This window comes from Heptranchias perlo, chromosome 20 (assembly GCF_035084215.1).
Source record: "Heptranchias perlo isolate sHepPer1 chromosome 20, sHepPer1.hap1, whole genome shotgun sequence".
Taxonomy (NCBI): Eukaryota; Metazoa; Chordata; class Chondrichthyes; order Hexanchiformes; family Hexanchidae; genus Heptranchias; species Heptranchias perlo.
This window is the reverse complement of record NC_090344.1, coordinates 8793767-8811053: the sequence shown is the minus strand read 5'-3', so window position 1 is coordinate 8811053 and position 17287 is coordinate 8793767. Positions and strand designations below refer to the sequence as shown.

The following is a 17287-nucleotide window of genomic DNA, read 5'->3' as shown; positions in this document are numbered from 1 at the left end:
ATCTGGAATTAAAATCAGTAATGCTGGCGATGAAACGACCGGATTGTCATAAATAAATCCCATCTGGTTCACTAATGTCCTTCAGAGAAGGAAACCTGCCGTCCTTACCCGTTTGGCCTATGATGTGACTTCAGGCCCACAGCAATGTGATTGATTCGTAATTGCCCTCTGAAATGGCCTAGCAAGCCATTCAGTTGTAAAAACTCGTTTAAGAAAAGTCATACTAAGAATAAAACTGGACATGAAAAAGGCACCCAAGCCCAGTTGACCCTGCAATGTCCTCCTCACTAAAATCTGGGGACCAGTGCCAAAATTGGGAGAGCAGTCAAGCAACAGCCTGACATAGCCATACTCACAGAATCATACCTTTCAGCAGAGGTCCGTGACTCTTCCATCACAATCCCTGGGTATGTGCTGTCCCACTGGCAGGACAGACAAACCAGAGGTGGCGGTGCAGTGATATACAGTCAGGAGGGAATGGCCCTGGCAGTCCTCAACATTGACTCTGGACCAAATGCAAATCTCATGGCATCAGGTCAAACATGAGCAAGGAAACCTCCTGCTGATTACCACCAACCGCCCTCCCTCAGCTGATGAATCAGTCCTCCTCCATGTTGAGCACCACTTGGAGAAAGCGCTGAGGGTAGCAAGGGCCACAGAAGGTACTCTGAGTGGGGGACTTCAATGTCCATCACCAAGAGTGGCTCGGTAGCACGACTACTGGCCGAGTCCTGAAGGACAAAGCTGCCAGACTGGGCCTGCAGCAGATGGTGAGCGAACCAACACGAGGGGAAAAATTTACTTGACTTCGTCCTCACAAATCTACCTGTCGGAAATGCATCTGTACATGACAGTATTGGTGGGAGTGACCACCGCACAGTCCCCGTGGAGACCAAGTCCCGTCTTCGCACTGAGAACACCAATCAGCGTGTTGTGCGAACAGATCTGGAAGCTCAAAACTGGACCTCAAATGCCTGTTATCCGGCCGCAGATTAAATGGTGGAAGATCAGCCGCGCTCAACTGGCAATGTTTACGGTACATTTTCATAAAAACAGAACACACATTCGAAACCGGGAAATGCGAAACAACGAATGTTAAGATGAAAGCTCTCTGTCATCCGCGGGTGGGCTCAAAGCACGAACTTTTCAGTTAATAGCCAGACGCGCTAACCAATTGCGCCACAGAGACACGACGTTTGCCCTTCTGAACCACTAATTCACCGAGCTAATTCAGCTTTCAACGATCAATGAAACAGCTGTCTTGCCATCAGTTTACTTTTCCAAAATAAAGGGTGTGCAGCTTGCACGAGTGAAAATCGTTGCCGTCTTATTTCTGAACATCAAACTCCCCTTGTCCCTAAATGCCTGTATGTTGGAAGACTCGGTCACCCAGTAGTAGAGAGGATTGATTTTTCGAGCTGTGATTCACCATTCTCTATTCCAGTAATGTTTCGGTTTGCAGGTAATGAGATGAGATTAAATGAGCAGGTCCAACGAGCAGGTCTGTGACACTACACGGTATCGACAAAGTTGTCTCTTGCACTTACAGTGAAGCGGACGGCAGTTTTCACTCTTAAACCAGTAACTGTGATGTTAGGAAAATATGTGGCCGAGAAAGACTTGATTTCAGCGCGGTGCCACTGGGCCAGAGTAAAGTTAAGTTTCTCTGATTGCCGAGTGGTGCGAGGGTGGATTTGGAACTCCCGTGCGGCTGCGCTGCACATTGTCCAGATCTGCTTAGAGCAATATTCACTTCAGTTCATCACTTACAGGGACAGTTGGATTCTAAGTTTCTTTTTTCTGGTGCTTGGTGAGATTTCAAAATGGAACGCGAGCCATACTGACCCCAAACTCGTCACTTACACACTGACAGATACAAGGCGGCCACACTCTTCACTTCAGTTAGATGAAAGCCGAGGCCGATTTCACGGTTGAATGAAATGGCGAAGAAAACTCATTCAAAGAAAGTGCAGGTCATTGAGGTGCCTTTAAATTCCTGATTGTTCGCACTGAACTTCTTCCCAAAGCGTTTGAGATTCAGCTCAAGCGATTTGGGGACTTCTCCCTCTTTGCGAAAGTTTCAACCGCAGTTCAAGATCAAAAGTCGAGTGCAAAATGAGACACCTCCCTGAAACCGGCGAACAAAGAAACCAAACTTTAGAGCAAGGTTCTGTTTGTTGAGAAAAAGCAAAAAAAAACATTTATTTTGGAAAGATCCAGAATCCTATCAGCTCAAAAAGCAACTGTAACCCGGCGTAATTTGAACACGCAGCCTTCTGGGGGAGCAATAAGTAATGAAGATAGAAGCAAGAAGTTGAAAAGTGTGAATTGACAGATTCAGTGAGTGGCAAAAACTGCGGCAAATAGAGTTCAATGTGGGGGAGAGCGAGGTCATTCATTTAAATCTAAGAAAGATAAATGAGAGTATTTTCTCAATGGTGAGAAGCTGGGAACTGTGGAGGTTCAGAGAGATTTCGGGGTCCGTGCACAGAAACCGCAACCAACCACTATAGGTACAAAAACGATTGAAAATCGTTAATGGGATGTAAGCAACGGTTCGTTAGCTTGCTTAGACCTGCCATAATATCACGATCGCGGTTTGATTCCTGTATGAGCTGATAAGGGGCTTTGATTCGGGTTTATATGATTTTAAAACCGAGCTTCACAAATGGGGCCTCAGACGAAGTGACGGGGACAGTTTTTTGAATAACATCCATTGTAACTTTACCCCTGGGCCGGAGAAACACGTCTTTCTTTTTATTTGTCATTCTCAGGTTTGCAGAGAAACGTTTAACTCGCGGCCTGTTCCCATTAATGATCATCAGCAGCAACAGACAGACAGAGCGGGTCTGACCGCCCCGAGATGTGAATCAAATCAAATAATCACCCGGCATCGAGAGAGACAAAACCAAGAGAAAAAGATAGAGGGGAATAGAGAAATAAAAACTATATCAAGTCGATAGAAATATTTTCCATCCTTGATGTCTCTCTATTCCGTTCCAAATCCTTCAGTGGCGGGAATCAAACTTCACTGTAAATAAATGCGAGAATCGACCCAAAGAAGAAGAAACTAAATAACCAAAAACTGCCGAAACCCGGGATTGAATGAACAACCTTTAGATCTTCAGTTTAACGCAATTCCAACTCAGCGATTTTGACCCCACAGCAAATGCAACTTTGCCTCAGTGTCCTGCATGAAAATATAACCCCCGCGACGCCTTGCTCTTCCTGTTCATTACCGCACTTCATATATAAACATCGCACTCATATATACCCAACCAGAGTTCATATTTAAACATCGCAATCATATATACCCAACCACAGTTCATAATTAAACATCGCAGTCAGTCATATATAAAACCCCACAATTCATATATAAACATCACACTCATAGAGATACAACCACAGTTCAAATATAAACATCGCTGTCATACGAAAAATACCAAAGTTTATAAATCAACAGCGCACTCACACATCCACACTCAGTTTATGGGAGGAAGATCGGTACCGACCGCCGATCGAGCTCTCAGAGGCGGAAGCAGCAGCGACCGATCAAACTCTGGATCTCATCCTTAACACAGAACGGTAGATCCTTCTGTGAAGTTACACCGCACTTTGATAGCAGGGACGGTAATGGGTTCTGAGAAGGCCTCAGGCCGTCTAATCGCTTCTTAATGGCGATCCATTGGGGCAAGGGCATCTCAGAGAGGGGAAGGTACTATCAGAGGGCATCGGAGAGTGTAAGTGGGCTCAAAGACGAGAGCGGGCAGTCAGATGGCATCAGAGAGTGTATTAAGATCTGAGAGAGGGGAAGGACTGCCGAGTATGGGAGAGTGTAAGGCGGCTCAGGGCGCATCTGTGTAAGGGGCAATCAATGGGTATCAGAGCAGGTGAATGGCGCTGACAAGGTTCAAAGTGGATCATGGACTCTCTGAGGGTATCGGAGAAGGTAAGAGACAGAGCGGATCAGCGATGATAAGGAGCACAGGGAGAATCAAATGGGGTAAGGGGGGATCAGGAGGTATCAGAGAGGCGAATTGTTCCAGCGTTGGCATCTCCTAAATATTACATTTTCTGACCTTCAACATTTTTAATAACAACAAAAAGTGAATCCAATTGAACCGATAACCTGTCCGTGTCCCATGTGGAGGGAACGAGAAGGTAGAATCGATAGGGAGTGGATATTTGGCAACGCTCACGGTTTCCTTTCACACAGCTCAGGGTTGTGCCTGTTTCGAATCTGGAGACAAGAGGTTGCACTTTAAAAATTTTATCACCGAGTGTGAAAAGTAGAACACAAATCGCCCAACGTGGGGCTCGAACCCACGACCCTGAGATTAAGAGTCTCATGCTCTACCGACTGAGCTAGCCGGGCCGACTGCTGAAATTCTTCCCATCTTATCATTGCAGAGAGACAACTGTTGGCTTTGCTGCAGGAGTTCAGTTCGTTCCACAATCTCAGGGTATCGACTTCTGAACACCCGTTTTTTTCATTCTGGAGTTCGTCTGATGTCTTTTACCATTCGTCCAGCTCCGCGCTGAGCAGTATTGGAACATCGGGACAAGAGAAGGCCATTCAGCCCATCGAACCTGCTGCCCCATTCAATTAGATCATGAGTTGATCTGCAATTCATCTCTGTTTCTCCGTCTTGGACTCATATTCCTTGGTACCCGAATCGAAAAACGATCTGTCAATATCAGACTTCAAATTATGAATTGAACCACAATCCACAACCTTTGGGATGAGAGAGTTCCAGCTTTCGGCCGTATTTTGTTTGCTAAAGTGATTCCTGATTTCTTGCATGATTAGTCCAGCTCCAATTTCATTTTGGATTCGGCCAACAGAGAGAGACAAAAAGGCCGTCTTCACCGGAGATTGATCCTTTAGCGATCTCTCACAAATCAACTGAAACCAGTCGGAATGTGAATACCATTTCACTTTTCCAAAATAAAGGGAGTGACATTCATTGTGGAAACAGTCTGATGTCGCTCACTGCAGAAATATCTATGTCAGTGTGAAGGAGCTCGCTTGCAACCTTCGAACCTTCGCTGTCAAGATGTATTCCGACTTCGTTCAAGCCAACCTCGTTTTTTTGGATATTTTTCATATGCCTGTTATCCAACCGCAGAATAAATGGTGGAAAATCAGACGCACTCAGCTGGCAATGTTTGCGGTACATTTTCTGGCAGACAAGACACACATTCGAACCCAAGAATTTGCGAGACAATGAATGTTAAGGTAAAAGGTTGCCTTCGTGTCCTCTAACGACCAACTTTTCAGTTCGCAGCGAAACGCGCTAACCAATTGCGCCACAGAAACAGAACTTGCAAATGTTCAAGGACGAATTCATCGAGCTGACGCTTCAGGTTGCCGCGCTCAATGTAACAGCTTTCTTCCAATCAGTTTACTTTTCCAAAATAAAATGTGTGCAGCTTGCACGAGTGAAAATCTGTGCTGTATTATTTCTGAAAATTAAACTCACCTTGCCATTAGCACCTGTATGTTGAAAGACTCAGTGCGCTCGTGGAAGAGAGGATTGATTTTTGAGCTGTGATTCGCCATTCTCTGTTCCAGTAATATTCAGGTTTGCGGAAAATGAGATGAGATGAAATGAGCAGGACAAACCAGCAGGTCTATGACACTACACGGTGTCTACAAAGTTGTCTCTTGCACTTGCAGTGAAGTGGACGACAATTTTCACTCTTAAATCAGTAATTATTATGTTAAGAAAAAATGTGGCCGAGAAAGACTCGATTTCAGCGCGGTGACACGGGCCAGAGTAAAGTTCAGTTAATGCGATTGCCGAGTGGCGAGAGGGTGGATTTGGAACTCCTGTGCGGCTGCGCTGCACATTGTCCAGATCTGTTTGGAGCGATATTCCCTTCAATTCATCACTTACAGTGACAGTTTGATTCTAAGTTTCTTTTTCCCGGTGCTTGGTGAGATTTCAGAAATAAACGCGACCCGTGCTTAACCCAAAATCGTCACTAACACGTTTACCGATACAAGGCGGCCACACTCTGCACTTCAGTGAGATGAAAGCCGACAGCGATTTCTCGTCGATTCCAATGGCGAAAAAAAGTCATTCAATGAAAGTGCAGGTCATTGAGGTGCCTTTAAATTCCTGATTGTTTACACAGAACTTCTTCCCAACGCGTTTGAGATACACGTGGGGCGATTTGGGGACTTATTCTCCCTCTTTGCAAAAGTTTCATCCGCAGCACAAGATCAAAAGTCGAGGGCAAAATGAAACGATTTGCTCAAATTTGAGATCCAGAGAACCAGAATTTAGAGCAAGGTTCTGTTTATTGAGAAAAAGCAGATGAAACATTCATTCCGGAACGATACAGAACCCTATCAGCTCTAAAGGCAACGGTTACCCCGTGTTTTGAACACGCAGCCTTCTGGTGACGCATTAAGAAACGCAGATGGTAGCAGGAAATTGAAAAGTGGGAATTGATAGATTAAGTGTGTGGACAAAACTGTGGCAAATAGTGTTCAATGTGGGGGAGACCGAGGTCATACACTTTAAATCTAAGAAAGATAAATCAGAGTATTTTCTAAATGGTGAGAAACTCGGTGCTGTGGAGGAGCAGAGAGATTTAGGGGTCCAAGTACAGAAATCGCTGCAGGCACAAAAATTAATTAAACAGCCTAATGTGCCGTTGGTACGGCCGGTTAACTCGTTTGCAAAGAGTATACTGTAACATAATGATCACGGACTCGATTCTTGTAATTTACTTTATTTATTTCGCGTTTTTGTAACTTTTGAAATCGAAGCTTTAAAAAGAAAATCAACAGAAAAATTCACGGGGACCGTTTTTGAATAACATCCGTTGTAACTTTTCCCCTGGGCAGGATAAACACGTCTTTCTCTTGATTTGTCTTTCTCCAATTTGCATATAAACGTTTAACTCGCGGCCTGTTCCCATTAATGATCATCAGCAGCAACAGACAGACAGAGCGGGTCTGACCGCCCCGAGGTGTGGTAAATGGAACAGTTTCGGACAAATCAAATAGTCACCTGGCACCGAGAGAGACAAAACCAAGAGAAAAAGGCAGAAGGTAACAGTGAAATAACAGCCAAATACAAACGATATAAATAATTCCCATCCTTGATGTCTCTCTATTCAATCCCCAATCCTTCAGTGGCGGGAATTAAATTTCACTGCAAATAAATCCGAGAATCGAAGCAAGGAAGAAGAAAGTAAACAAACAAAAACTGCCGAAACTCGGGATTGAACCAAGGACCTTCAGATCTTCAGTCTAACGCTCTCCCAACTGAGCTATTTCGGCTCTGTACCCAACGATTACTTTGTGTTATTGTCGTGGAAGAAAATATAACCCCAGGAGGAATTGCCCCTCCTGTTCATTCCACAATTCATATTTTAACATCGTACTCGTAGAGATACACCCACAGTTCATATATAAACATCGTTGTCATACGTAAACTACCAAAGTTTATAAATCAACAGCGCACTCATACGTCCACACCCAGTTTGTGGGAGGAAGATCGGTACCGACCGCCGATAGAGCTCTCAGAGGCGGAAGCAGCAGCGACCGATCAAACTCTTGATCTCATCCTTAACAGACCGGTCGATCCACCTGTGAAGTTACACCGCACTTTGATAGCAGGGACGGTAATTGCTTCTGAGAAGGCCTCAGGGCGTCTAATCGCTTCTTTGTGGCGATCCATTGTGGCAAGGGCATCTCAGAGAGGGGAAGGTACTATCAGAGGGCATCAGAGATTGTAAGGGGGCTCAAAGAGGAGAGCGGGAAGTCAGATGGCATCAGAGAGTGTATTAAGATCTGAGAGAGGGGAAGGACTGCCGAGTATGGGAGAGTGTAAGGCGGCTCAGGGCGCATCTGTGCAAGGGGCAATCAATAGGTATCAGAGCAGGTGAATGGCGCTGACAAGGTTCAAAGTGGATCATGGACTCTCTGAGGGTATCGGAGAAGGGAAGAGACAGAGCGGATCAGCGATGATAAGGAGCACAGGGAGAATCAAATAGGGTAAGGGCGGATCAGGAGGTATCAGAGAGGCGAATTGTTCCAGCGTTGGCATCTCCTAAATATTACATTTTCTGACCTTCAACATTTTTAATAACAACAAAAAGTGAATCCAATTGAATCGATACCCTGTCCGTGTCCGATGTGGAGGGAACGAGAAGGTAGAATCGGGAGGGAGTGGATATTTGGCAACGCTCACGGTTTCCTTTCACACAACTCAGGGTTGTGCCTGTTTCGAATCTGGAGACAAGAGGTTGCACTTTAAAAATTTTATCACCCAGTGTGAAAAGTAGAACACAAATCGCCCAACGTGGGGCTCGAACCCACGACCCTGAGATTAAGAGTCTCATGCTCCACCGACTGAGCTCGCCAAGCCGACTGCTGAAATTCTTCCCATCTTATTATTGCAGAGAGACAGCTGTTGGCTTTGCTGCAGGAGTTCAGTTCGTTCCACAATCTCAGGGTATCTACTTCTGAACACCCGTTTTTTCATTCTGGAGTTAGTCTGATGTCTTTTACCATTCGTCCAGCTCCGCGCTGAGCAGTATCGGAACATCGGGACAAGAGAAGGCCATTCAGCCCCTCGAACCTGCTGCCCCATTCAATTGGATCATGAGTTGATCTGCAATTCATCTCTGTTTCTCCGTCTTGGACTCATATTCCTTGGTACCCGAATCGAAAAACGATCTGTCAATATCAGACTTCAAATTATGAATTGAACCACAATCCACATCCTTTGGGATGAGAGAGTTCCAGCTTTCGGCCGTATTTTGTTTGCTAACGTGATTCCTGATTTCTTGCATGATTAGTCCAGCTCCAATTTCATTTTGGATTCGGCCAACAGAGAGAGAGAAAAAGGCCGTCTTCACCGGAGATTGATCCTTTAGCGATCTCTCACAAATCAACTGAAACCAGTCGGAATGTGATTACCGTTTCACTTTTCCAAAATAAAGGGAGTGACATTCATTGTGGAAACAGTCTGATGTCGCTCACTGCAGAAATATCCATGTCAGTGTGAAGGAGCTCGCTTGCAACCTTCGAACCTTCTCTGTCAAGAAGTATTCCGACTTCGTTCAAGCCAACCTCGTTTTTTTGGATATTTTTCATATGCCTGTTATCCAACCGCAGAATAAATGGTGGAAAATCAGACGCACTCAGCTCGCAATGCTTGCGGTACATTTTCTGGCAGACAAGACACACATTCGAACCCAAGAATTTGCGAGACAATGAATGTTAAGGTAAAAGGTTGCCTTCGTGTCCTCTAACGACCAACTTTTCAGTTCGCAGCGAAACGCGCTAACCAATTGCGCCACAGAAACAGAACTTGCAAATGTTCAAGGACTAATTCATCGAGCTGAAGCTTCAGGTTGCCGCACTCAATGTAACAGCTTTCTTCCAATCAGTTTACTTTTCCAAAATAAAATGTGTGCAGCTTGCACGAGTCAACATCTGTGCTGTATTATTTCTAAAAATTAAACTCACCTTGCCATTAAACACCAGTATGTTGAAAGACTCAGTCCGCTCGTGGAAGAGAGGATTGATTTTTGAGCTGTGATTCGCCATTCTCTGTTCCAGTAATATTCAGGTTTGCGGAAAATGAGATGAGATGAAATGAGCAGGACAAACCAGCAGGTCTGTGACACTACACGGTGTCTACAAAGTTGTCTCTTGCACTTACAGTGAAGTGGACGACAATTTTCACTCTTAAACCATGAATTATTATGTTAAGAAAAAATGTGGCCGTGAAAGACTCGATTTCAGCGCGGTGACACGGGCCAGAGTAAAGTTCAGTTCATGCGATCGCCGAGTGGCGAGAGGGTGGATTTGTAACTCCTGTCCGGCTGCGCTGCACATTGTCCAGATCTGTTTGGAGCGATATTCCCTTCAATTCATCACTTACAGGGACAGTTTGATTCTAAGTTTCTTTTTCCCGGTGCTTGGTGAGATTTCAGAAATAAACGCGACCCGTGCTTAACCCAAACTCGTCACTAACACATTGACCGATACAAGGCGGCCACACTCTGCACTTCAGTGAGATGAAAGCCGACAGCGATTTCTCGTCGATTCCAACAGCGAAAAAAAGTCATTCAATGAAAGTGCAGGTCATTGAGGTGCCTTTAAATTCCTGATTGTTTACACAGAACTTCTTCCCAAAGCGTTTGAGATACACGTGGGGCGATTTGGGGACTTCTTCTCCCTCTTTGCAAAAGTTTCATCCGCAGCACAAGATCAAAAATCGAGGGCAAAATGAAACGATTTGCTGAAATTTGAGATCCAGAGAACCAGAATTTAGAGCAAGGTTCTGTTTATTGAGAAAAAGCAGATGAAACATTCATTCCGGAACGATGCAGAATCCTCTCAGCTCTAAAGGCAACGGTTAACCCGTGTTTTGAACACGCAGCCTTCTGGTGACACAGGAAGTAATGCAGATGGTAGCAGGAAATTGAAAAGTGGGAATTGATAGATTAAGTGTGTGGACAAAACTGTGGCAAATAGTGTTCAATGTGGGGGAGACCGAGGTCATACACTTTAAATCTAAGAAAGATAAATCAGAGTATTTTCTAAATGGTGAGAAACTCGGTGCTGTGGAGGAGCAGAGAGATTTAGGGGTCAAAGTACAGAAATCGCTGCAGGTACAAAAATTAATTAAACAGCCTAATGTGCCGTTGGTACGGCCGGTTAACTCGTTTGCAAAGAGTATACTGTAACATAATGATCACGGACTCGATTCTTGTAATTTACTTTATTTATTTCGCGTTTTTGTAACTTTTGAAATCGAAGCTTCAAAAAGAAAATCCACAGAAAAATTCACGGGGACCGTTTTTGAATTACATCCGTTGCAACTTTGCCCCTGGGCAGGATAAACACGTCTTTCTTTTGATTTGTCTTTCTCCAATTTGCAGATAAACGTTTAACTCGCGGCCTGTTCCCATTAATGATCATCAGCAGCAACAGACAGACAGAGCGGGTCTGACCGCCGCGAGATGTGGAAAATGGATCAGTTTCGGACAAATCAAATAGTCACCTCGCACCGAGAGAGACAAAACCAAGAGAAAAAGGCAGAAGGTAACAGTGAAATAACAGCCAAATACAAACGATATAAATAATTCCCATCCTTGATGTCTCTCCATTCAATCCCCAATCCTTCAGTGGCGGGAATTAAATTTCACTGCAAATAAATCCGAGAATCGAAGCAAGGAAGAAGAAAGTAAACAAACACTGCCGAAACTCGGGATTGAACCAAGGACCTTCAGATCTTCAGTCTAACGCTCTCCCAACTGAGCTATTTCGGCTCTGTACCCAACAATTACTTTGTGTTATTGTCGTTGAAGAAAATATAACATAAGAACATAAGAACATCAGAAATTGGAGCAGGAGTCGGCCAATCGGCCCCTCGAGCCTGCTCCGCCATTCAATAAGATCATGGCTGATCTGATCCCAACCACAAATCTAAAGAACACAAGAAGTCGGAGCAGGACCCGGCCACATAGCCCCTGGGCCCTCTCCGCCACCCACAGGGCATTGACCGATCCGAACTCAGCTTCATGTCCAATTTCCTGCCCGCTCCCCATAACCCCTAATTCCCTTTCCTTCTAGGAAACTGTCTATTTCTGTTTTAAATTTATCTAATGATGTAGCTTCCACAGCTTCCTGGGGCAGCAAATTCCACAGACCTACCACCCTCTGAGTGAAGAAGTTTCTCCTCATCTCAGTTTTGAAAGAGCAGCCCCTTATTCTAAGATTATGCCCCCTAGTTCTAGTTTCACCCATCTTTGGGAACATCCTTACTGCATCCACCCGATCAAGACCCTTCACAATCTTATATGTTTCAATAAGATCGCCTCTCATTCTTCTGAACTCCAATGAGTAGAGTCCCAATCTACTCAACCTCTCCTCATATGTCCGCCCCCTCATCCCCGGGATTAACCGAGTGAACCTTCTTTGTACTGCCTCGAGAGCAAGTATGTCTTTTCTTAAGTATGGAGACCAAAACTGTATGCAGTATTCCAGGTGCGGTCTCACCAATACCTTATATAACTGCAGCAATACCTCCTTGTTTTTATATTCTATCCCCCGAGCAATAAAAGCCAACATTCCGTTGGCTTTCTTGATCACCTGCTGCACCTGCATACCAACTTTTTGATTTTCTTGCACTAGGACCCCCAGATCCCTTTGTACTGCAGTACTTTCCAGTCTCTCGCCATTAAGAAAATAACTTGCTCTCTGATTTTTCCTGCCAAAGTGCATAACCTCACATTTTCCAATATTATATTGCATCTGCCAAATCTCCGCCCACTCACCCAGCCTGTCTATATCCCCTTGCAGGTTTTTTATGTCCTCCTCACTCTCTACTTTCCCTCCCATCTTTGTATCATCTGCAAATTTTGATATGTTGCACTCGGTCCCCTCCTCCAAATCGTTAATATAGATTGTAAAGAGTTGGGGACCCAGCACCGACCCCTGTGGAACACCACTGGTTACTGGTTGCCAGTCCGAAAATGAACCATTTATCCCAACTCTCTGCTTCCTGTTTGATAACCAATCCTCCACCCATGCCAGAATATTACCCCCAATCCCGTGATTTTTTATCTTAAGTAATAATCTTTTATGTGGCACCTTGTCGAATGCCTTCTGGAAGTCTAAATACACTACGTCCACTGGTTCCCCTTTATCCACCCTATACGTTATATCCTCGAAGAACTCAAGCAAATTTGTCAGACATGACTTCCCCTTCATAAAGCCATGCTGACTTTGTCCTATTAAATTATGCTTATCTAAATGTCCCGTTACTGTCTCCTTAATAATAGACTCCAAAATTTTACCCACCACAGATGTTAAGCTAACTAGCCTATAATTTCCAGCCTTCTGCCGACTACCCTTTTTAAATAACGGTGTTACATTAGCAGTTTTCCAATCTGCCGGGACCTCTCCTGAGTCCAGGGAATTTTGGAAAACTATCACAAAGCATCCACAATCCCTACTGCCACTTCCCTCAAGACCCTAGGATGGAAGCCATCAGGTCCAGGGGATTTATCCGCCTTGAGTCCCATTATTTTACTGAGTACCATCTCTTGAGTGATTTTAATCGTATTTAGCTCCTCCCCCCCGAGAGTCCCCTGTTTGTCCAGTGTTGGGATATTCTTAGTGTCCTCTACTGTAAAGACTGAAACAAAATATTTGTTCAGCATTTTTGCCATCTCCATGTTTCCCACCATTAATTTCCCGGTCTCATCCTCTAAGGGACCTATGTTTGCCTTAGCCACCCTTTTTCTTTTTATATAACTATAGAAACTCTTGCTATCTGTTTTTATATTTTTTGCTAATTTCTTTTCATAATCTAACTTCCCTTTCTTAATCAATCCTTTAGTTACTTTTTGCTGTCTTTTGAAGAATTCCCAATCTTCTATCTTCCCACTAAGTTTGGCTACCTTATATGTCCTTGTTTTTAGTCGGATACTATCCTTGATTTCTTTACTTAGCCACGGGTGGCTGTCATTTCTTTTACACCCTTTTTTCCTCAGTGGAATATATTTATTTTGAAAGTTGTAAAATAACTCCCTAAATGAACACCACTGCTCATGTACCGTCTTACCCTTTAATCTATTTTCCCAGTCCACTTTAATCAATTCCGCTCTCATACCATCATAGTCTCCTTTATTCAAGCTCAGTACGCTTGTTTGAGAATCAACCTTCTCACCCTCGAATTGGATATGGAATTCAACCATGTTGTGGTCGCTCGTTCCAAGGGGATCCTTAACTAGGACATTATTAATTAATCCTGACTCATTACACAGGACCAGGTCCAAGGTTGCCTGCCCCCTTGTAGGATCAGTTACATACTGCTCAAGAAATCCATCCCTGATGCACTCAATGAACTCGTCCTCAAGGCTGCTCTGCCCAATTTGATTTGTCCAGTTAATATGATAATTAAAATCCCCCATAATTATGGCTGTTCCCTTATTACATGCCCCGACTATCTCCTGATTAATACTTCTTCCAGCAGAGTTGCAACTATTAGGAGGCCTATATACTACGCCCACTAATGTTTTTTTTCCCTTATTATTCCTTATCTCCACCCAAACTGTTTCATTATCTTGATGCTTTGTCCCAATATCATTTCTCTGTATTACAGTGATTCCTTCCTTTATTAACATAGCCACCCCACCTCCCCTTCCTTCCTGCCTGTCCTTCCTGATTGTTAAATACCCTGGCATATTTAATTCCCAGTCGTTGTCACCCTGCAGCCATGTTTCTGTAATGGCCACAAGATCATACCCATACGTAGTTATTTGTGCCGTTAACTCGTCCATTTTATTACGAATGCTACGTGCATTCAGATAAAGAACTTTCAAATCTGTTTTGTGACGCTTAGTTCCTGCTTTTTCCTTTTTTAACACTTTACCTATTACTCCATACCTTCTGTCCCTTCCTGTTACGCTTTCCTCTCTCTCCCTGCTCAGGTTCCCAACCCCCTGCCACTTTAGTTTAAACCCTCCCCAACAGCACTCGCAAACACTCCTCCTAGGACAGCGGTCCCGGCCCTGCCCAGGTGCAGACCGTCCGGTTTGTACTGGTCCCACCTCCCCCAGAACCGTTTCCAGTGTCCCAGGAATTTGAATCCCTCCCCCTTGCACCATTCCTCTAGCCACGTATTCATTTGAAATATCCTCCTATTTCTACTCTGACGAGCACGTGGCACTGGCAGCAATCCTGAGATTACTACCTTTGAGGTCCTATTTTTTAATTTACCTCCTAACTCCCTATATTCTGCTTTTAGGACCTCATCCCCTTTTTTACCTATATCGTTGGTGCCTATGTGCACCACGACAGCTGGCTGTTCGCCCTCCCCCTCCAAAATGTTCTGTAGCCGCTCCGAGACATCCTTGATCCTTGCACCAGGGAGGCAACACACCATCCTGGAGTCTCGGTTGCGGCCGCAGAAACGCCTGTCTATTCCCCTTACAATTGAGTCCCCTATCACTATAGCTCTGCCACTCTTTTTCCTCCCAGCCTGTGCAGCAGAGCTACCCGTGGTGCCAGGAAGTTGGCTGCTGCTGCCTTCCCCTGATAAGTCATCCCCCCCAACAGCATACAAAGTGACATATCTGTTTGAGAGGGGGATGGACACAGGGGACCCCTGCACTACCTGCCTGCATCTCTTACTCTTCCTGGTGGTCACCCATTCACTTCCTGCCTGTATACCCTTTACCTGCGGTGTGACCAACTCGCTAAACGTGCTATCCACGAGTTTCTCTGCATCGCGGATGCTCCACAGTGAGTCCACCCGCAGCTCCAGCTCCGAGATACGATCGGTCAGTAGCTGCAGGTGGACACACTTCCCGCACACATGGTCGGCAGGGACACTGGTCGTGTCCATGACTTCCCACATCTTGCAGGAGGAGCATATCACGGGTGCGAGGTCTGCTGCCATGACTTGCCTAAGCTTAGTTACCCCTTTTAAATTACGTTGAAATTAGAAAATGTTAACTATACTAGGGACCTAGGTTCACTAAAAAAAAACACTATCTGCTATAAAACCTGCAGATCTTCCCTTTCTTATTACTTTACTTGCAGTAAAATGGTAGAAATACTCACCTGAACCTACTCACCAATCAGCTGCCTCCCCTGTGCCGCGTCACTTTCTGACTGGTGACGTCACCCCGAACTGCCGCTGGTCTCAGAGTCTCGCTCTCAGAGTAAGCTCTGGTCTCACTCTCTCCGCGCTGTTTATATCCCCGCTCTGGTCTCACTCTCTCCGCACTGTGTCTCTCCCCGCTCTGGTCTCGCTCTCTCCGCGCTGTTTATATCCCCGCTCTGGTCTCGCTCTCTCCGCACTGTGTCTCTCCCCGCTCTGGTCTCGCTCTCTCCGCGCTGTTTATATCCCCGCTCTGGTCTCGCTCTCTCCGCACTGTTTATATCCCCGCTCTGGTCTCGCTCTCTCCGCACTGTTTATATCCCCGCTCTGGTCTCGCTCTCTCCGCACTGTGTCTCTCCCCGCTCTGGTCTCGCTCTCTCCGCGCTGTTTATATCCCCGCTCTGGTCTCGCTCTCTCCGCACTGTTTATATCCCCGCTCTGGTCTCGCTCTCTCCGCACTGTTTATATCCCCGCTCTGGTCTCGCTCTCTCCGCGCTGTTTATATCCCCGCTCTGGTCTCACTCTCTCCGCGCTGTTTATATCCCCGCTCTGGTCTCGCTCTCTCCGCACTGTTTATATCCCCGCTCTGGTCTCGCTCTCTCCGCACTGTTTATATCCCCGCTCTGGTCTCGCTCTCTCCGCGCTGTTTATATCCCCGCTCTGGTCTCACTCTCTCCGCACTGTTTATATCCCCGCTCTGGTCTCGCTCTCTCCGCGCTGTTTATATCCCCGCTCTGGTCTCGCTCTCTCCGCGCTGTTTATATCCCCGCTCTGGTCTCGCTCTCTCCGCGCTGTTTATATCCCCGCTCTGGTCTCGCTCTCTCCGCGCTGTTTATATCCCCGCTCTGGTCTCGCTCTCTCCGCGCTGTTTATATCCCCGCTCTGGTCTCACTCTCTCCGCGCTGTTTATATCCCCGCTCTGGTCTCGCTCTCTCCGCGCTGTTTATATCCCCGCTCTGGTCTCACTCTCTCCGCACTGTTTATATCTCCGCTCTGGTCTCGCTCTCTCCGCGCTGTTTATATCCCCGCTCTGGTCTCGCTCTCTCCGCGCTGTTTATATCCCCGCTCTGGTCTCACTCTCTCCGCACTGTTTATATCCCCGCTCTGGTCTCACTCTCTCCGCGCTGTTTATATCCCCGCTCTGGTCTCACTCTCTCCGCGCTGTTTATATCCCCGCTCTGGTCTCGCTCTCTCCGCGCTGTTTATATCCCCGCTCTGGTCTCACTCTCTCCGCGCTGTTTATATCCCCGCTCTGGTCTCGCTCTCTCCGCGCTGTTTATATCCCCGCTCTGGTCTCACTCTCTCCGCACTGTTTATATCTCCGCTCTGGTCTCGCTCTCTCCACGCTGTTTATATCCCCGCTCTGGTCTCGCTCTCTCCGCGCTGTTTATATCCCCGCTCTGGTCTCACTCTCTCCGCACTGTTTATATCCCCGCTCTGGTCTCACTCTCTCCGCGCTGTTTATATCCCCGCTCTGGTCTCGCTCTCTCCGCGCTGTTTATATCCCCGCTCTGGTCTCACTCTCTCCGCACTGTTTATATCTCCGCTCTGGTCTCGCTCTCTCCGCGCTGTTTATATCCCCGCTCTGGTCTCGCTCTCTCCGCGCTGTTTATATCCCCGCTCTGGTCTCGCTCTCTCCG

The 17287-nt window shown here is 45.9% G+C and overlaps 4 non-coding genes across 4 annotated transcripts; all 4 read right to left on the bottom strand.

Annotated features, from left to right (window-relative positions):
* Nucleotides 1–4302: 4302 nt before the first annotated feature.
* On the bottom strand, nt 4303–4375 carry trnak-cuu (transfer RNA lysine (anticodon CUU)). The gene has a single exon. It is a non-coding gene; the product is annotated as a tRNA-Lys (tRNA).
* A 2849-nt stretch (nt 4376–7224) lies between these two features.
* On the bottom strand, nt 7225–7297 carry trnaf-gaa (transfer RNA phenylalanine (anticodon GAA)). Its single transcript has one exon. It is a non-coding gene; the product is annotated as a tRNA-Phe (tRNA).
* Nucleotides 7298–8313: 1016 nt separating this feature from the next.
* Nucleotides 8314–8386, bottom strand: trnak-cuu (transfer RNA lysine (anticodon CUU)). Its single transcript has one exon. It is a non-coding gene; the product is annotated as a tRNA-Lys (tRNA).
* A 2845-nt stretch (nt 8387–11231) lies between these two features.
* On the bottom strand, nt 11232–11304 carry trnaf-gaa (transfer RNA phenylalanine (anticodon GAA)). The gene has a single exon. It is a non-coding gene; the product is annotated as a tRNA-Phe (tRNA).
* Between the last annotated feature and the right edge of the window lie 5983 nt (nt 11305–17287).